Source organism: Lonchura striata, chromosome 4 (assembly GCF_050655825.1).
Source record: "Lonchura striata isolate lonStrDom1 chromosome 4, ASM5065582v1, whole genome shotgun sequence".
Lineage (NCBI taxonomy): Eukaryota > Metazoa > Chordata > Aves > Passeriformes > Estrildidae > Lonchura > Lonchura striata.
The window spans coordinates 36842904-36861524 of NC_140706.1; the positions used below are offsets into that span (position 1 = coordinate 36842904).

At 34.5% G+C, this 18621-nt stretch overlaps 1 long non-coding RNA gene across 1 annotated transcript in view; it reads right to left on the reverse strand.

Moving 5' to 3' along the window:
• LOC144246126 (uncharacterized) overlaps window positions 1-18405 on the reverse strand; it is a 39421-nt gene extending 21016 nt beyond the window's left edge. The window contains exon 1 of the long non-coding RNA XR_013339810.2: window positions 2838-18405. This is a non-coding gene — a long non-coding RNA (uncharacterized LOC144246126). The remainder of the gene's footprint in view (window positions 1-2837) is intronic.
• Between the last annotated feature and the right edge of the window lie 216 nt (window positions 18406-18621).

Here is an 18621-nt window from a genome sequence, read left to right on the forward strand (position 1 = left end):
TGCAGACAACAGATACATCATTTACTTAGAAACACAATCTAGGAAGTTTTCTAGGAAAATTTGACAAAGCTATGGTATAAAATTGTAATCACTTCAAACTAGAGTGTTTGAAAGAGAGTGTTTTGCTTTCACACAGGGAATTTTCTCTCCAAGAAACAGTCCTTAACTAGCAGAGTGAGAGAAATATTTGGTACTTCACTGAACCTAGAATAATTGAAATCCAAGATGTCTAAGTTCCCAAAAGCACAAGAAGCCTCTCTTTTATGACCTACAAAGAGGTAGGAAGCTTTGGATGATTGCAGTAAGACTGAAGCTTTTCATAGAATCATCATAATCATTGAATGGTCTGGGTTAGGAGAGATCTTAAAGATCATCTAATTCCAGTGCCCCTGACACAGGCAGGGACATCTCTCACCTTAATTTCAGAGATTTCAAAAGTATATTTTTTGTATATTCTACCTCCCATACTGAGCATTCAGTCTTTGCTATCAAGAACAGATATTAATAATCAAAAAAGTGGTGGTAGAAATAATTTAAAAGACTATTTTCTAAACATTTTTTTTGGTAAAATATATAACAACCATAGAACATGCATTGCCAAAGTATGGCAAATTGTGTCTTGACTGGAATGGGAGGGTTTAATATAATTTCTGCTTTTAAGTTGATTCTGCAAGTGACTTGTTTTTAATTACCTCTAGAACTCTTCATTGAATGTCACCACAACACTGTTTCACTTACATTCTATGCTTTTCTTTGATTTGTGCACATCAACCTTTTAGTTTTTTTCAGCTTTCTTTTAATTTTTTTTATCAAGTGATTTTTAGTGATTTGCCAGGTTCGTAAGTCACTGTTACCATAGCATCTGAGACCTTCTTTATCATCTTCAGGATCTTACACTGATGAAGACCAACATAACAGTAAGGTGGCAAAAAATTCTTATTTTCTACATGGGAAACAGTCAAACCACTCTGCTTTAGCAGAGTGGAAGGAAGAAGCACTGGGCTGGCTTTTGCAATTATAAAATTTCCTTTCTGTTATGAGTTTTTCAATCACATAAAATCTTTCAGCTTTGGAAATGCCTCTAAGACCATTGAGTACAACTATGAACTTGTAAACTATTAACTTAGGTTAAGCATTGCTTAATCTAAACATATATTTTTACTTCTGCATCTAGCTGCATAGATTGAGCTTGTGCTCTCTTAGGAAGCAGAAGTATTATTAGAAGCTTATTATATGCAAAAATACATTTTAATTCAGTTTATATTAGTTTCTACCTCGATCTCAATTATATATGCATCACTTTTATTAATTTAATAAGTATTCCTTGTTTGTAATTTCAATGTTAACGAAAGACAACTTAATTGCTTTTAGAAATTTACTGTTAAAGTATTTTCTCTGAATTATCAAGTGAATATTATGTACATCAATCATTGTTTTAGTGTTGAAAAAAATTTCAATTACAAGAATAACTCACATTTTAATAACACTAAATAGCGTTTCACTATGTAAGAGTCCATTGTGAAGATACATCATATTCAGATTTCCTTTCATTTAATAACAGAACCAATGAAGAGAAAAAAAAAGAGATATAACTTTAGTACCTTCATATTTTCATTTCTGTTAAATATCACACTGGGTATGGTTCACATTTATCAATCTGATTATGCAGCAGTTATGGGCTGCTTTCGTATATGTAATTTCTTTTATTAATTTTCCCACAAATCAAATAATATGAGAAGAAAAAGGGGAAATAAAGATAATAGTTTCATAAATATCTTAAAGACAAAATGAAAACTTTGTCACAAATCATTGGTATATTATTCTTTTTCTCTATCTTTCATCTGGACAGTGAGAAATCAGAAATTTTCATGTAACTTTATTTTTTTTCTCTCCAAATAAATCAGACAATTATTTAAATGGTTTCTGGCCTTGTTTTCATGATTCCTTGCTGAATCATATAAAAAATAAAAGTTAAGGTGTTGGTTCTGGGGGTTTGTTTTTTTGGGGTTTTTTTTGGTGGAAAGGTGCATGTATTTCAAAAGAACATGTAGTCACAAAATATTTACTAAATTAATAACCTATATTTAAGAAGCAGTCTTCCTGCCTTTGACAACTAAAATATTAATTTGCATTTGTGAATGCTTTTTTTCTTTTAACTCCTGTGCTTTCCAAGCTGCCTCTGACCTGGTTCCCTTTTCCTTTCAAAATACCATGTCTTTTGAAGGATATAAATCCTTAAACATCTTACAAAAATATATAATTAAATGTTACAAAATAATTGTCCCCTGAATGAGGACGTGCTGTTCTGGGGCCTAGGCACCACAGAGGCTGGGAGGGGCCTGAGCTGCAAAACAATTCTATGAAATACTGGTGTATGAACATGAACTTTAGTGCTGGTGCCAAGTGGCCAGGAACAACAGCTTTTTAGCCCCAGAAGATGTGTTCCAAGTTTAGTCTGACCAAAATTAATATCCCATCGCTTGGAGAGCCTAAGAGAAGCAGTTTTGTCATTCTCCCAGGGAAAACACATAACCAGAGGTTTCCTCAGGAATTTCCCTCCTGCTCCCTGCTCACTTCCTCTTGATTTGCTTCCTCCCATGTTTGGGGATCTGGATGACCTTGTACAACCCAATCCCACCTGGCAGTGGTGACCTAACCGCAAAGAGACCCAAACTGTGAGTTTCTCAGATGCTTTATATATCACACAGGTATTTAAAGATCTAAAAACCCTATCAGCACCTATGCTTTGTGCAGCTGAGAAATATATGGGGAGATCTTAAACCTGATTACAAAACGTGTTTGAGAAAAATGAGCTTACAGGATGTCATGTTTCATACCTTTTTAAATGTAGGTAGCTGAAGCCTGGTTTCAGAAAGGAGAACAGATGTACACGTCTGAACAGCATTACCTGAAACAAGATTAATTTAATCTTTGACTGCTTTGTCAATCAGCATAAGAAAATATTAAATCACAATAGAAAAGACATTGTTATACAGTGATTATTCTCCTGGGATACCCTAAAGCAGGAAGAGCAGTCAAGAGTTTCATATAGCACAGGACAGTAATTGTCTCATGACAAGTAAGGTCCCTGGAGATCACTTTAGAGCTATTTTAAAGGTTTTGTAGATAATACTATGCATATATGTTGTAGTAGAAGATGACAGAGATGGCACTTTACAGTCAAAAAAATGAATTCTAGCTGGCTGTGAGGTACACACTGATTAATTTAAAGTGTTAACAGCCAATTGAACACTTCTTCAGTTGAACCATATTTATTACACAGTGTAACAACCAGTTAATCACATTTTGAAGCTGTGGCATGAGAAAGAAGTGGGAAAGCAACAACCTTCTCTTCTTTCAGTCATTTATTTAGCTTGATATAAATCACTTTCTTTTTTTCCCCCCTCTTAAAACTACTTTGAAAATGCAAGGGCATTTTTCCTTTTTGGAGCAAAAAATCAAAAATAAACCATTTTTGAGACAAATGCAGAATATTGCTGAAGAAGTATTGTTGAAGCTATGGTTTGAGTTCTAGAGAATGTCAATAACTGACCTAAAGTGAAATAAGCTTATAACTCCTGCAATAAAATATTCAACCACTTTGCCATATGCCTTACTCCTATCTTGCAATTCACAGTTTCTCATGCAGTTCTAAAACTAGGCTATTTTAATAATCCTGGAAAAATGAATATGGTTACTATTTCTTCTCCTAATGCAAGGACAACAACTGAAGTATTTTTTCTTTAGCCTAAAAATTTCCCTTTCACTCAATATACTTGAGTTCTGTTTCTATCAGAATAAACTGTGTCATAAATATAGCATTTGTGCTTGAGTGTGTGTGTATATGTGTAGGAATTTCTTCCTGAACTATCTGGTCTCTTTGAAAATATGACCTCTGTGAAGCAGACAGAGAATTGAATATTCATAAATACTTGCATACATACTTATTGTGCAAAAAAGTCATTAAAAATTACTACCATAGATGAAAAAGACAGCATATTATTAAATTATAATACAAAAGTATGGATAGCTCAGTGCTAAGCAGACCGTAAAAGTGAATTCTGTAACTTGATGTTTAGAAAATTATTATTATAAAATACATCCCCATGCATTTTCTGATTTAAGACAGGATGTTGTTCTTAGTTTTATCAAGAATCATATGAAGACAAGCTTAGTAAATACTTGTGGATGCAATAGACATTCTCCATGCATAATAAAGTCAGATCAAAAAACTACAGTGCTGCAATACTGATTACTCTTTTACATAGCATGGAAATAAAAAAAAGTGGTCATAACACATTTCCAATTTTTGCAAGGTCTCCTGGGGCATATACTGATCTTAAAATGGGACAGGAAAAAAAAAAAAAAAAAAGAAGGAATATGATTTTGAGGCTATTATTTACAAATAATATTTATGCCAGTGAATTTGTATTTCCTTCCTTTTCCTTTTCTGCAAGTAGTCTTGCTAAGATAAAAGAACAGAAAAGACATTACCTTGTTCCTAGTATTCTTGTCACATTTTTAATAAAGGACTAAAATATGTATTAATTTCTAAGGAGCATAAGGACACCTTTACAGAAATAGAGGAGCTTTCACAAAGGAAGAAATCAGAAATTCAAGCAAAAAAAAGGTAAAATTCATCCTTGGAAAAGGGCCAGCACATAGTCCATATCCCATTAAATTCTTCTCTAACAACTTCATTGAGTCTCATGTAATGTTGTGCCCGATGTCTGCTCCCAGGATGGATTTCTCATAGGATAATGGAATACAGAACAAAAGCCAAAGAAAGCATTAAGAGCTGTAATATTTACAGGACATATATAAAATATATTCTGCCTAGACATAAATAAAGTTTGAAGCAGCATCATTAGATGCAGTTGCAGGTTAAGGTTTCTAATGAACCAACAGTTGTTTTTTCATGTCCTAAACTTATCTGAGCAGGAGGCACTTGCTGTGCCCATGCTATTCTCTTAATACTGATTATTCCCTCTTTTGTATTCTCTTCTTCAGGTCTTCAGTACAACATATCAGGCATTATAACTCACCCCCCTACAACACATCCCCTGTGTCTTCACAAAATAAAGCCCTTCTTACAAAAGACTAAAGATCACCTCCAAGAGACAACTCAGGATCACCTGAGATTCAACTGCTACACAATCTAACCTTTAGTTAAAAACCAATCTGAGAGAAGAGGGAGTACTTTTTTCCCCCAAATCCCATGGGTAGTTTCTGAAGGCAAATTCCAGTGTTCAGGTGTAAGAAAAGAAGAACCAGAAAATGCTAGTTTTAGAAAACAGAATATTTTCTATATTTTTTACAGAACTGAAGCTATTTAAAAGTCTAACAAAAAAAAAAAGTTTTGTTTTAATAAAACTGATATGTTCACAATCCATATATTTTAATTTAAATTGATTTTTTTGTAGCTGAGTGAGATGAAACTTTTAAAAGCTTCTCAGCTTTACCAATGGTGGTGTTTCATTTTACAACAGTTTGTAATTATCTGCTTACACTAACATAACAAATGTGGTGCCTCCAGCAAAAAGCTAAAGGTTGGTGAGAAAGAGAATGAAAAAGCACCTAAATGTTAGACTAGTCAGCAAGATTTTCAAGTTTGTTAAAATTAATACAAGCTATCATTAGAGTACTCTACAGTTCAGTGCTTCATAAATAGGAAAAACAAAGCAGTAATGTTTTTTGTAGCTTTGAGCCTGACTTTTATGAGGTTTCATCTCCCTCTAACAAATCAGGATGCAGAACAGCTCATAAAGCTTCCAGTATAGGCCAACAGTATAATAATTCACTGTGTGCATCCTGAGCCACTTACAACTTGAATGCATCCAGAATGATTGAAAAAATACATCCTAATTATATAAAATACAACAGCCAAGAGCAAAAAATTAACTCTCCTCTAGGGTGAAGGTGGATAACTCTTTGCCTGCTTCATTGACTGACCCAGTCTTGGCAGAGCAAAATAAAAAAGTTTCTTCACTTCTGTCTAAGTCCCACAGAGTGAAGAACAGTAGGGTTCCTTCCAACTAGTGATTGATATTTTCTAAAAATGAAATAAAACATCAAAGTAAAACTTAATAATTTATGCAGCAAAAAGCATGGCAAAGTGGCTCACACTGAGTACTGAGGCTGCTTCAGAAAATGACATTGTGGAAGAATCAGTGCCAACTAACTACAAATTTTGAAAGTTTATTCAAAATGAATGAGTGCATTACTTACCATTTGATTTTATCAGGATAAAAGGTAATTCCCACAATGTTTTAAGTCATTCACAACCTTGATCACCTGCGGTGAAGTTTTCTGGGTGTGCCAAGAAATCAAAAGACTTGGGAATATCAAAGAGGGTAAAAGAATTCTTTGGTAATACACTGAGTTACTCAAATATTATTTAAAGTATATTTGAAATTCTGAATGATTAATTTGTTCAGAGAATCATAGAGCATTTCTTCATAAAGGTTCTATGCAGGAAAGCATACACCTCTTACTCAGATGCCTATAGTGCAATCATATCTTATTACACTAATAAATATTTGACTGATCTGACTCACAAATACATGTAAAAAATAATGGAAAATTAGGCAAAAATAAATATCTGGCACAATGCTAGTGGCAAACATAGTTTATGTCTTTGTATATAATCAAGAGCTATTAAAAGCCCCTGTCCAGCTAGGGACTGTTGAACAGAGAAGGAAAATATTTAGCCTACATAGATCTGAAGGTATTTTTGGTTCTTCAGTGATTAAAGGGTTTGAGAAAGAAATATATATGTAGAAAATCAAAAGCATATAGTCCTAAAGATGTTTATAATAGTTTCAACATCCACATAATGTTTGTAATATGTAGTATCTGGATACCATGACTTCTTTTTTTTTTTTTGAATGAAAAGTGACAGATTCTAAAAAAAAGCAAGAGAGATGTTTCTGGGTTTTTCTGGAGTGCTAGAAGTAGCCAGAAAAATGAGTGTCATCAACTTTTTATACATAAAATAAAATGTGTAGAAGGAGAAAAAGGATTACTTTAATCCAAAATTAAATTTTTCAGTGGCGATCTGAGAACTCCCATGCAAGTCAGCAGCACTTCTCTGCTCTGGAACTGCAATGACACCAGATCATTACTTTTACCATGTTCAAAACCACTGTTTCTAAAAAGCATAAATGAAAATAAATATTCTTTCTTTTCTTTCAGGTATGAAATATATGTTAGAGGGATTGCAACCATTAATGAGAAGTCAGTTGACTTTTACTGGCATTTTACAAGGTCGCAACAAGGTTGGAGAGAAACAACAACAGTTATCATTATCCAGAGCTTTTCCAAGTGGGATCTTTTTCTCCTTTTCCATTACTTTAAGAAGAATTTTCCCATATGCTTTATGCATGTATTTTTATCCCTGCAAATATTCAGAGGCCAACTGGAAACAGAATCAATCTCAGAAAAACAGAGGCATCAAACAGAGTAACCAAAGTCCAGATAAGTGCTCCTGATTGGTAAATGTTTCACCCTGAATCAGTCAGCAACTCAAAATTTGTGCCACTTTCTGCTCAGCTGTGTGTTATAATGTAACTAGTCATCAAGAAGGAATTCCATAAATTCATGAAATAGCCACAAAACAGAATTTTAATAACAGATTATAAGAACTGTGAGAGATTCAGCCAGCATATTCCTGTAAATATTTATAGTTCTCTGACAACAGATATGACAGAGATTCAAGGGTGCAACTTGTAAGAAAAAGTCCTGGGTGAGGATGATGGTAGGGCCAGTGAGTTTAACTTGATACTCAATTTGGACTTACTAGTATGGAATTCATTCTTCTCTAGGCTGTAGGACAAAGGTAAGTGGCAGACAGAAATCTGTGAGGCACAAAGTTTAACAGTGAAAAAAAAAGAGTAATAGACTAATAAAATATGCCATTTCTACTATAATAAGTCCATTTGGCTTGAGCTTTAGACACAAGCTATTTTAGGCTCTCTAGTGATGCAAGGATTTAACAGACAATGAAATATATATTAAAAAACTCAAAGCAAATATGTGTAAAAAATATATTTCATTCATTCTTTAATCTTGATGAGGATTATGGAATGGATTTACAATTTAAAATTCAATATCACATTGCCTTATAAAACCCCTGATTTTTGTCTTGGTTTATATAAGTAATTCTAAAAAAAACCTCACAATAGCAATCACTCCCAAGTTTTCTGATTTTATATCAAAATAAAACTGGAAACTTCTGCTCGACTTCAAACTGTCCCATCAATGGTTTCTCAGGGTCTGGTCTCTGCACTGCTGCTCCCTGCTGACAGCCTCCAGAAGCCATGGCCTCCTGCCACCAAAGCCCCACCTGCACCAGGAGTGTCCATCTCCTCCACAGGCAGAGGAAGGGGAAAACCTTCTCTAGACACCAGTCCTGGGCGTGTCCCTCTGACTGCTGCTTGGTCACAGCCCCTGAAATGCAACTCTTGTTTTGACAGGGTGCTGAAATCAGCATGAAAACATGCCCTGCTTATGGTTTGAAGGTTAAAGCTGAAGCATTTCTTCCAGCACAGAAATGCCAAGTGCCTCGTGAAGGGAAGGCAATAGCTGACGGGAGTTTTTGTGGAGTGCCATCTTCTCCAACTGTCAGGCACTGGCTTTATTCACAAATCTGTGAATCTCTAAGAATGCTACAGGCAAAAATCCTTCCCCTGTGATGCATCTCCAGCATCTTCTTCTCTGGAGCTTTAAAACCTAGGCCTTACAGTCTTTTCTCATTAATTCTGACCAGCAGAGCACACAGGGAGAATTCAGTTTGTCTACTTTGTCACTGCTCAATAAATGAAATTCACAGAAAAAACGTCACAGAGCCCAGTAGAGATCAGTTCCACAAAATTTTGGGTCAGTTTTGCTGCATTTGAATATTCTGTAAACTTAATACAAAATGCTGCCTCAACTTCATCTGACATAATACAGCTTTAATGAATCTGACCCTCTAATTCTCAACTCTCAAGGCCACCAGCTCTGGTGCAATGAACTGACACATTGTTTAGCATACATTTTTTAAATCTCATTTAATTTTATAGTAGGTTTTTTGTCTTAAAACCTTACACTTTTATTGAGCAATTAAGCTGCGCTCTCAGTCAGGGGGAAGAAATGCTCATAAAATAGAAATAAGCTAAGCAGTAATTTCTAGACAGAAGTTACATTTTTATTTCCTCCATCATAATAGGAACAAGTATTTGCTTTTTAAAAGAAGATGCAGTCTTCTAAAGAGCTGAGAATGACAATTGATTTGTTTAATTTTTTTTTGCCTTAAGTGAGATGAGGGTTAGAATTCTTGGAATAACAAACTGCTTCTGGCATACTGGCCTTATCAGATCAGTCAAATAAAGTGAACAATAGTTGTTGGAATATCTTTCTATGACCATTTTGATGACTTATGGCTGTTTTCAATGCATCACATAATGAATTTTTTTCCAGAAAGCGCATTTGTTTTAACACAAACATTTTAAAAGTAACCTTGTTGCTTCCATCAAACTAGTAAAATCCTGTATCTCTTGTAAACAGTTCTGATTTTAAAGCAAGATGGCTGGAAACCTCTGTGTGATAGTTCAATGATGGCCAGTGAATTTTTTACATAAGGTTTCAAAACATAAAATATTATGTGCAATACCTCAGTATGGCTTCGACTATAATAATTACAAAATTAGGTTTTAACAAATGTGAATTTGAAGGAAATTGCTATTTATAAGACTGCATCAATGTCTTTTATTTTACCTCCATTCTTATTAAGTTGCTTTGGTAGCTTGTAAAATATATTTCTATCCATCATAAATAAGAAAGGAAAAATGTACACTTAAAACAATCACAAAAAACTGCTTAAAATGTTAGAACCCCCACCAATATGTATTTCATTTGAAGAAAACATTAAACCATAAAAGCACTGCTAACCTATGGAGACATTGTTTCTTTTTTTCACCGTTAACTAAATTTCACTGAACAAGTAAAGCAATTCAACAATATGTCTTCTAGAAGTCATTAACAACCTTGTTAAAATGTATCTATATATATCTATATTATGGATACCTACCCACTTAAGTTTCATGTTCAATGAATACAAATACCTTAAAAATAATTTGGATAGAGAAGACATCCATGCAGCAGTAAAGTACTCAGAAATATATGACAAGCTGTTGTAAGATGCAACAACAGTTTTAGGAATATTCATGCAGTTCTGGAGTCTCCAACATATGGACATGGAAAAACTGGAGCAAGGCCAGGAGAGGCAATGAAATTGATAAAAGGATTAGAGCTTTGCTATAAAGATGGGCTGAGAGTTGCGGTTGTTCAGGCTGGAGAAAAGAAGGTTTAAGGGAGACATCATAGCAACCTTCCAGGGTCTGAAGGAAGGAGAGAGAGAGACTCTTCACAAGGAGCTGTGCTGATGGGACAAGAAGGAATGAGTTCAAACTGAAAGACAGGAAACTTAGGTCAGATATACAGAAGAAATTCTTTACTCTGAAGGTGGTGAGATACTAGAACAGATTGCCCAGGAAGGCTGTGGTGATACTGAAATCAGTCAGATAGAAACTTTCTAACACAGTTTTGAGTATTAGAAAGCAGGTGTTCTTTATTACAGCATGCTGGCTACTTGGGTGATCCTTCCTCCATTTGAGTGTGACAAGTGTTGGAACAGAGTTTTTAAACTCTGTATGTTCATAACATATTAATTAGCTACCCCACTTCCTTGACTTTAGTTGACATAGCCACACCTTTACGACAGAACTCTGACCCATATGTCAGAAGTCCTATATGGTTCTTTGGGGGTCTATCTTCAATGCCCAGTGTCCTTTTTAGGTGGCTGTTCCTTGACCCCTGCTTTTGAATGATTGCAACACTATCGTTCTGCATGACTTCTGCTTTGTCAGCCTTGCAGAGCTGAGCTGGTATTCTGCTTACATTTTGCATAATTTGTTTGCCTAAGTTGCATGCTTTATTTATTTCTCCGAAGCTGTGCTGTTGTGTTCTACTGTCCTTGGTAAATGTTGCTCTGTTCTACTATCCTTATCAAGTGAGTAAAACAGCGTTCTGCTATCCTTATCAAGTGTTCAAGGACAGGTTGGAAGGGGGTTTGAGCAACCTGGTATAGTGGGAAGTGTCCCAACCCACTGCAATGAGGTTGGAATTTGATGATCTCCAAGGTACTTCCCAACATAAACTGTTCAATGATTCCATACTTTAAAATTGTTCAAGGCCTGAATGCAGCAGAGATATGCTTTGGCATCCAGAAGAATCCTGGCACCAATAGTACAGCAAGCTCTTTAATCTTCATGTATATGTTACGTAAATGAATTATTATTTCAACAATGCAACTTTCTATGGGATTATAATCATGGTCCTTTCTAAAGAAAGAATCCTTCTGATTTCAGTCTCTATCTGAAAAGCAAGGCCACATGAAGCTGCTTCAATGACTTCAACAACATTCCATTCCATTAATTATTCTGAAGTTTGAGTGGAAGTTGCAAGAAGGTGCTTTTATTCATTGTTATACTCTAGTTTACAACAGATTGAAAATTTTCTGACTTCCTAAACAGTTTTTAACAATGGATACTGATTTTATTAAATCAAAACATATCAGCAAAATCGACTTTACAGACATGTAATAAAAAAGTTGTCAAGAAATTACTTTGAAATGTGATACATAATATAATTATATTATTATAATATAAATTAATATTAAATACATTATACATTAAATAATGAAATAAAAATATTTTACTATGCCATACTAAATAGTAGTGCAATGTAGTTGCAATGATGTTATTGTTTGAAGCATTCCAGTAACTTCAAAACTAAGCTGTTTAAATCTCAAGTAGGGTTTTTTTCCAGTATATACTAAATACCTGTCCTAGGGTGACCCTAAACTAGGAATATACCCTGCATTAATAATTTTGGAAGGATCATTTTGAATATCTTTCCAAAGATATTTTGGCTGCATGTTCCAGCTTAGGGGAAAAAGAAATCAAAATCACTATACTTATTTCTGATGAAATAAACATTACAAATCTTGACCAGTCTCAACTGGAGTCATGCTCCATCCCTTTTACAGTGCACTGTATTGCACTGTGTGGAAAACTGAAGAGTTATAACATTGAACTCTAAAGACTCTCAGATCAATAAAGCATTGTGACACGCTGTAATCCCAGGTGAAAGGAAAATTGAGCTGGCAATTGACATCTTGGATCTGCCAGTTCCTTACATTCAAAGAGACATTATTATTTAGTCTGGTTGAAAGCAATATTCTAATATAACCAAAGGTCAGGGTTGAGTAATAAATCTGAAGCTAGAGTCAGTTTATCATAATACTGTCATGTAAAAGTCACTATGTATAAGTAAAGGTCAATTTTAGCAAGTCATATTCAAGTGTTTTTCCTTGAATATGACTTGTGGGGTATGGTAAAAAAATCCTTTTCAGTGTTATTTGATAAGTAAATACTGAAAGGTATAACAATGACTAGGTAGCATATTAAAATTATCTAATTTTAATCCTGTTGTGTATCAGATTTTCAGATTGCACCATCATTCCAGTCTACTCTTTTAGTTTTTCAACACATGCCCAAGTTCACCTTACCATATATTCTTATCAACTGATAAAAAGAAAGAATATTAGCTCATTCTACAGGTGTTTCTGTGGACTTCCAAGGTTTCCTTGCATTTTGTTTCACTGGAGGCATTGAGGAATTATCATACTATTTAGGAAGAGTTTGACTTAGGAAGCAAGCCAAAGAAATACTATGTGCCTTGCTGTGATTCTTTTCTGTAAACTTTTGAATTGATGTAAAGGTACTTCTCTGTCAGCAAAGTCTAATGGTCTAAAAGCAGCACTCTAGTCAAGCAGCTGAAAATATGAAAGCACTGACGTACTGTTTCTCCTTAGGACTGCTCATTTCAGCTGGAAACCTCTTTTGTGAATCAAGAATTCCTATCCAAACCTGTGGTCTTGAGAAAATAACATCAATGTAGAAGCTGTTTGACACTGAAAAAGAGTGTGTTACTGTTTGAATATTACATCTTGATGAGAACTAAAAATAAGATCACATAACAAGCAGTAATACAATGCAGCCTCATGCTCTCTAATAGATTGCAACTGAATCATTGTAGTGGCTGGGTCGAGAAATAGGCAAGACCTGTGAATAATTAGAGTGCAAACTTGGTTGGTTTAAAAGAAAAAAACAATAAAGAAAGAAACAAAACCCTCATAGGCCACAGATTATAGTCAATGTCCATTCTGGACTTACTAATTATATTTACTATCAGAGGTCCATTGAACTTTTTCACTGCTGTAGATATTTGTATCATAACTGCCATTATCAAACTTTTTATGAAGGTTTGCTAAACATCATTACTATTCAGCTCTTTTACATCCCTCTTCCTATGCCTTACCAGTGTTTACTATAGAGATGGTGGACATCAACAAGAATTCAATTTATGAAAATTATGTCCACTCCATTTTTTTATTCCAGGAGCAGAAGAGGTTGTGCAAAATTTATGATTTTTACCATGGCAGATTTTGTTACACAGAAGAGATTTCCAGAACTCTGTCTTTTCACTTCCATTAACCTAGTCATAACAACATTTTCTTCCTAGTCAAATTTTATATAACTTTTACACTATTTGCAATTATTTAATTTTTAATTTTTAAAATAATAATTAATTATTTAAATTGAGCTGCATACATCTGCCAATAAGACTACTAATTTTTTCATGCAACATCCATTAAAGGTACTCATAAAAACAAGCAATAGTATATACCATCTGTTGCCTTTGCTTCCCTCCCTGTCTTGCCATCAGGTATTTGTATACATGAATAAGCCTAAGCCTTTTTTCTCCAGGCTGAACAGTCCCAGCTCTCTCAGCATTTCCTCATATGAAAGGTGCTGCAAGCCCTCAATCATCTTCATGTGCTTTGCTAGACTGGCTTCAGTTTGTCCTGGTGAGGAGCCCAGACCCAGAAAGAGCACATGGCTCACCAGTAGAGGGGAGAGAAGTTGTTTATGCTTCCAAGATTATTATTTTACCCTTAAAAACCAGGAAAACCTTTTTCAAAAGGAATTTTCTTTTTTGTATCTTTCCAATCCTTACATTAGTGCATAACATACTGTTTTGCACTACTGTTTTGTTTGTTCACAGTTTACTCAAGACCAATTATTAAAGAACCATTACTTAGAAAGATTTTAGTTCCCCTTGGAATTTCTAGACTAGCTAAGAATTTTGTTTGCATGTTTATCAAAGCAAAATTTCTTGTCCCTAAAATTTGCAAGATGCTTTACCTCCCATGATATCTGTGTTTTACTTACTACATCCTGGTTTTGCAGAGAATGCTTTTCCTGTTTTTTTCCTCACATACATGTGCTACTCTGAAATCTATTACCTAAACTAAATATTTTTCACACTCTTAGAATTACTTTTCAATCATTAAAATAGTTTCAGGGATGAAGAACAGTAAAAGACAAAAGATTAGCACAAGTTTTATAACAAGTAGTTATAATCCATATTTCAACCATAAATCTTGAATGAAATATGCTAAATGTTTGCATACCATAACACACCCTATTTGTATTACTTTACAGTTCCTGGTTTCAGACATAATCAGGACCAATTTAGATATAGACACAGTAGAGAAAAAGACAACATTATTGGGAAAATAATCCAACTAATCACTAATCAAAGAAAACATAAATATAAAGAAAAGTTACAGTCACACTTGATGCTCTCTGGTGCATTTGTGTTTTTTATTTCTTACGGTTAAACAAGAAACAGCTATTCAGACAGGTCTAAATATCCTGTGCAGTAATCTTAGAATTTATGGGTACCTACCTGCTGGTTACAGTTACATAGTATTTTGAATATAATGGCTTAGTTTTAGCTTATTGCCATGCTAACCACTGCAGGCTCCATTACCTTTCAAGTACCTATCATAAATGCTGCCATTAGCCATAGCCTTCCTTATGTGATACTGTTCCTAATTTTCCCAGATTTAATAATTATATTTCTGTTCTTCATAATTTCATCTGTCTTACCTGATGCAAAGGTGCCTTTGACTCTAACTAGATCAAGTTAATTTTGGTCTTGCTTTCATTCTACTTTCTTTTATAACGACATTGCTTTTGGTTCATGTTTTGACAGAACTCAGGTAGAATGCTAAATTCTACATTTCTTTGAAGTGAAGGGCTTTGAATTAGGTTAAATGTGGAAATACAAGCTTCCTAATTATGTATGTTACCACTCTGCAGAACCATTAATCTTTTAAAAATAACACTCATGCTTCAAAAGACACTGAATGGGTTGTTGGCTCTCAACAGAAAACATGAACAGTAATGCAAATGCACAATCACTGTTGCAGGGGGAACTTTGGAATGATTTGGGCTTCAAGCTTTCTCATTTGTGAGCAAGACCCAGCTACTATTGCTGAAGAGCATGAAATTGAGCTGTCATTACTTACTCATTTTATTTTACAGAGCTAGGAATCATTAGGAATCAAGGATGTGAGTAATGAAAAATTGAGAGTTTATTTGTATCAAATTCTTACTGTTATACCTCTCTTTCCAATTTAGTATTATTTAAATTTGTCCAAAATTATTCAAGTATATTATATTTTTATGAATTCTTCCTTGTATTTCAATATCACAAAGGTAATTTTCATTCTATTCCCCTCTCACAATGATCCACCTCTAGGGCATTTCTTAAAATCTAATTTATCTCTGATTCTTAAACAGCATTTTAAGATTGTTCACCTTTTCCTAATATCCCCTGCCTTCAGAAATCAAGCTTATGCTGTTTGAGATTAGTCCTTAAAGGGTTGCTTTGGATGGCTAAAGGTCTTCTATATAACCATAAAGGATTTAGGATTTAGCATTCTCCTCCATCATTTCAGCTTCAGATAATCCTTAGCCACCTATGGGTACTATTACATGGGAAACTGAATTTCCTAAATTCAGCAAATGTTATATTAAGTTGGCTAAACCTGGATAGACAAATTATATATAAAAAGAAGATTTTAGTAAATTAATAAATTACCTCATAATGCAGACTTTGAGATACAGTTCTTAATTATGAAAAGGGATAAACTTGATTGTGTTGTGCACTAGCTAATATTTGCATAAGAAAGAGTAGCTAAAGTAACTTAACTAATTTTTTACAAATTTTATTGGGAAATACAGATAAGAATTGGAGTGTAATTTAGTCTAGCATTCAAAGACACTATTTTTAAGAATAGGAGAAATGGAGGGATGAAATACCTTCAATATGAAGGCATTTGAGAGAATTGTGGTTCTGTCTGGGGAAGAAAGCTGGAGAGGGAATTTTGGCATGGGCAGGAAGTAATAGGACAATGAGGAATGTCTTTAAACTGACAGAGGGCAGGTTTAGATTAGATAATAGGAAGAAATTCTTTACTGTGAGGTGGCGAGGTTCTAAAACCACTTGCCCAGAAAAGTGGGTGCCCCATCCCTGGAAATGTTGAAGGCCAGGTTGGATGGGGCTTTGAGCATCCTGGCCTAGTGGAAGGTGTCCCTGTCCATGATGGGGCATTGGAACAAGATGATCTTCAAGATCCCTTTCAATCCAAACCATTCTATGAGAAGATGACTGTAACAGTAGATTGTATAATAAATTATAGAGTGTCTTCATTGTCATTTTAATGCAACAAGGTAAAAATAAATACAAAACAGAGTACCGTACCAACTACTAGAAAGAAAATTAACTCACTCCTGGATCAAGCCAGGATTCATGTGGTTTTGACACCAGTGCCTCAAGACCCCCACAACTGTAATATTTATAATGTGATTGGACATTTTTTTCTCATCCACAGACCACCCAGACAAGCGGTAGGTCTTTCTGAGGAGTATGGAATCACCTATTGCCTTCACACTACTGATCCTGATATCAAGGTTGAATAGCAGTGCACTGTATTCAGAAATTCAGAAGTCTTAGTGGAATTTAATGGTACTAAATTTAATGCTCTGGGTCTCTAGTTCCACTAGTACTGCAAGATAAAACATCATTTTTAGAACTTGAAATTAGGGACTCATTTTAGGTGTAACCATTTAGTTCTATTTGTAGAAAAATCCTATGATTACCTATAAAGCCAAACATATTTGCATATTTTTCCCTTCACCCTGTAAAGGATGTAATGAATACAGCCTTACTTATAAGTAGGTTTTTCCTTGAAATTTGTAAATGGGCATGGTAAGAGAGCAAAACAAGACTCAAAAAATTACTTGACTGTATTTAGGAAGTTCATAACATAAAGAAAAATAATTTCCAAACTGACTGAAAATACAAGCTAACCTATTTGACAGGTACTGCATGACTGCTCTGGCAGGCTCACAGAACACTTAAAAATGAAGAGGAAGGTGGGACTGGAAAGAAAGCTAATTAAGCACCATTGTTACTATCTCAGATTCAAAGGACAGCACAGACTTGTAAACAGCATTACTACAGTATCCCTTGTGCAAAGTAAGATGTGGAAGAATATGGAGGAACCTCGAAGATTTGTTCCACACAAATTTTGTTAAGGGAATAAATAGATGACACTACTCAAAAATTAAGTCAATCTACTTTCTTTTATGAATGTTCACTCCACTTATTAAACATGGACATTTAGGAATAAGGAATGTTAAAAAACCAGGTTGCAGCACAGCATTTGCCCTAAGCCCTGCTCCAGGCACCTATACTAGCAGCAGAATGACATCTAGCTTCATCCAGAGCAGGCACACTGCTCCACCTGAATACAGGCTGACTTACAGATCTTACTATCCTTTGCAAGCCTGGTACTGGAACCTCTCCAATGTTTCAGATTTTCTGCATGACATTGATCATTTGATGTTGCTGCAGGGACAGAATAAATATAGAGTGGCAAGCTAAGGCTAGTTACACCTCTGCCTGGCTTCTACAGGAGTGCTTTTTGGCTCCTGCACACAAATTTTCCCTTACAGCACTGTAAGCAAAATTTTATATTCCAACAACTTGGGCACAGGACAAAATTGGGAAAACAGTTCTGTACAGACTTCACACTAGTTTCAGTTTGATCTTCTAGAGGTAACTTGATTGTTCCCAAAATTCATTAGGTAAATTAATTTTTGTTGCTGCAAGAACTCTTTCATTGTCTCTAATAACAAAAATGAAATATTTCTGGATATGAATAACTGACACTGAATATGATCCAGGCCCTTTCAAGGCATAAAAATATTTTACAAATATACACAACTTAAATCCTTGTTGAATGTAGCATACCTCTAATTTAAACATTAAAACTAAAGACTTAATACCTCTCTTAGAACAACTTATCAGAAAAATTAATAGAGTAGCTACTGTTGGACTTTTGCTCTCCACATGTAAAAGATGAATTTTCACATTATTAAAATGAGGACCTATCAGTGTAACTGCTTCAGTGTGTCTATGTTGTGACCATAATTTTGCTACTGTAGTACTGCTCCAGGAGTTTATCTAAGATGTTATATAGAAATAGAACACTATATAGACACTGGGTGCTATGTCCACTATGAATTTAGATATATATAACTAATAATGTGTTATGCACACATATTGCTAATGTCTATATAGTAGATATATGCTTATAGA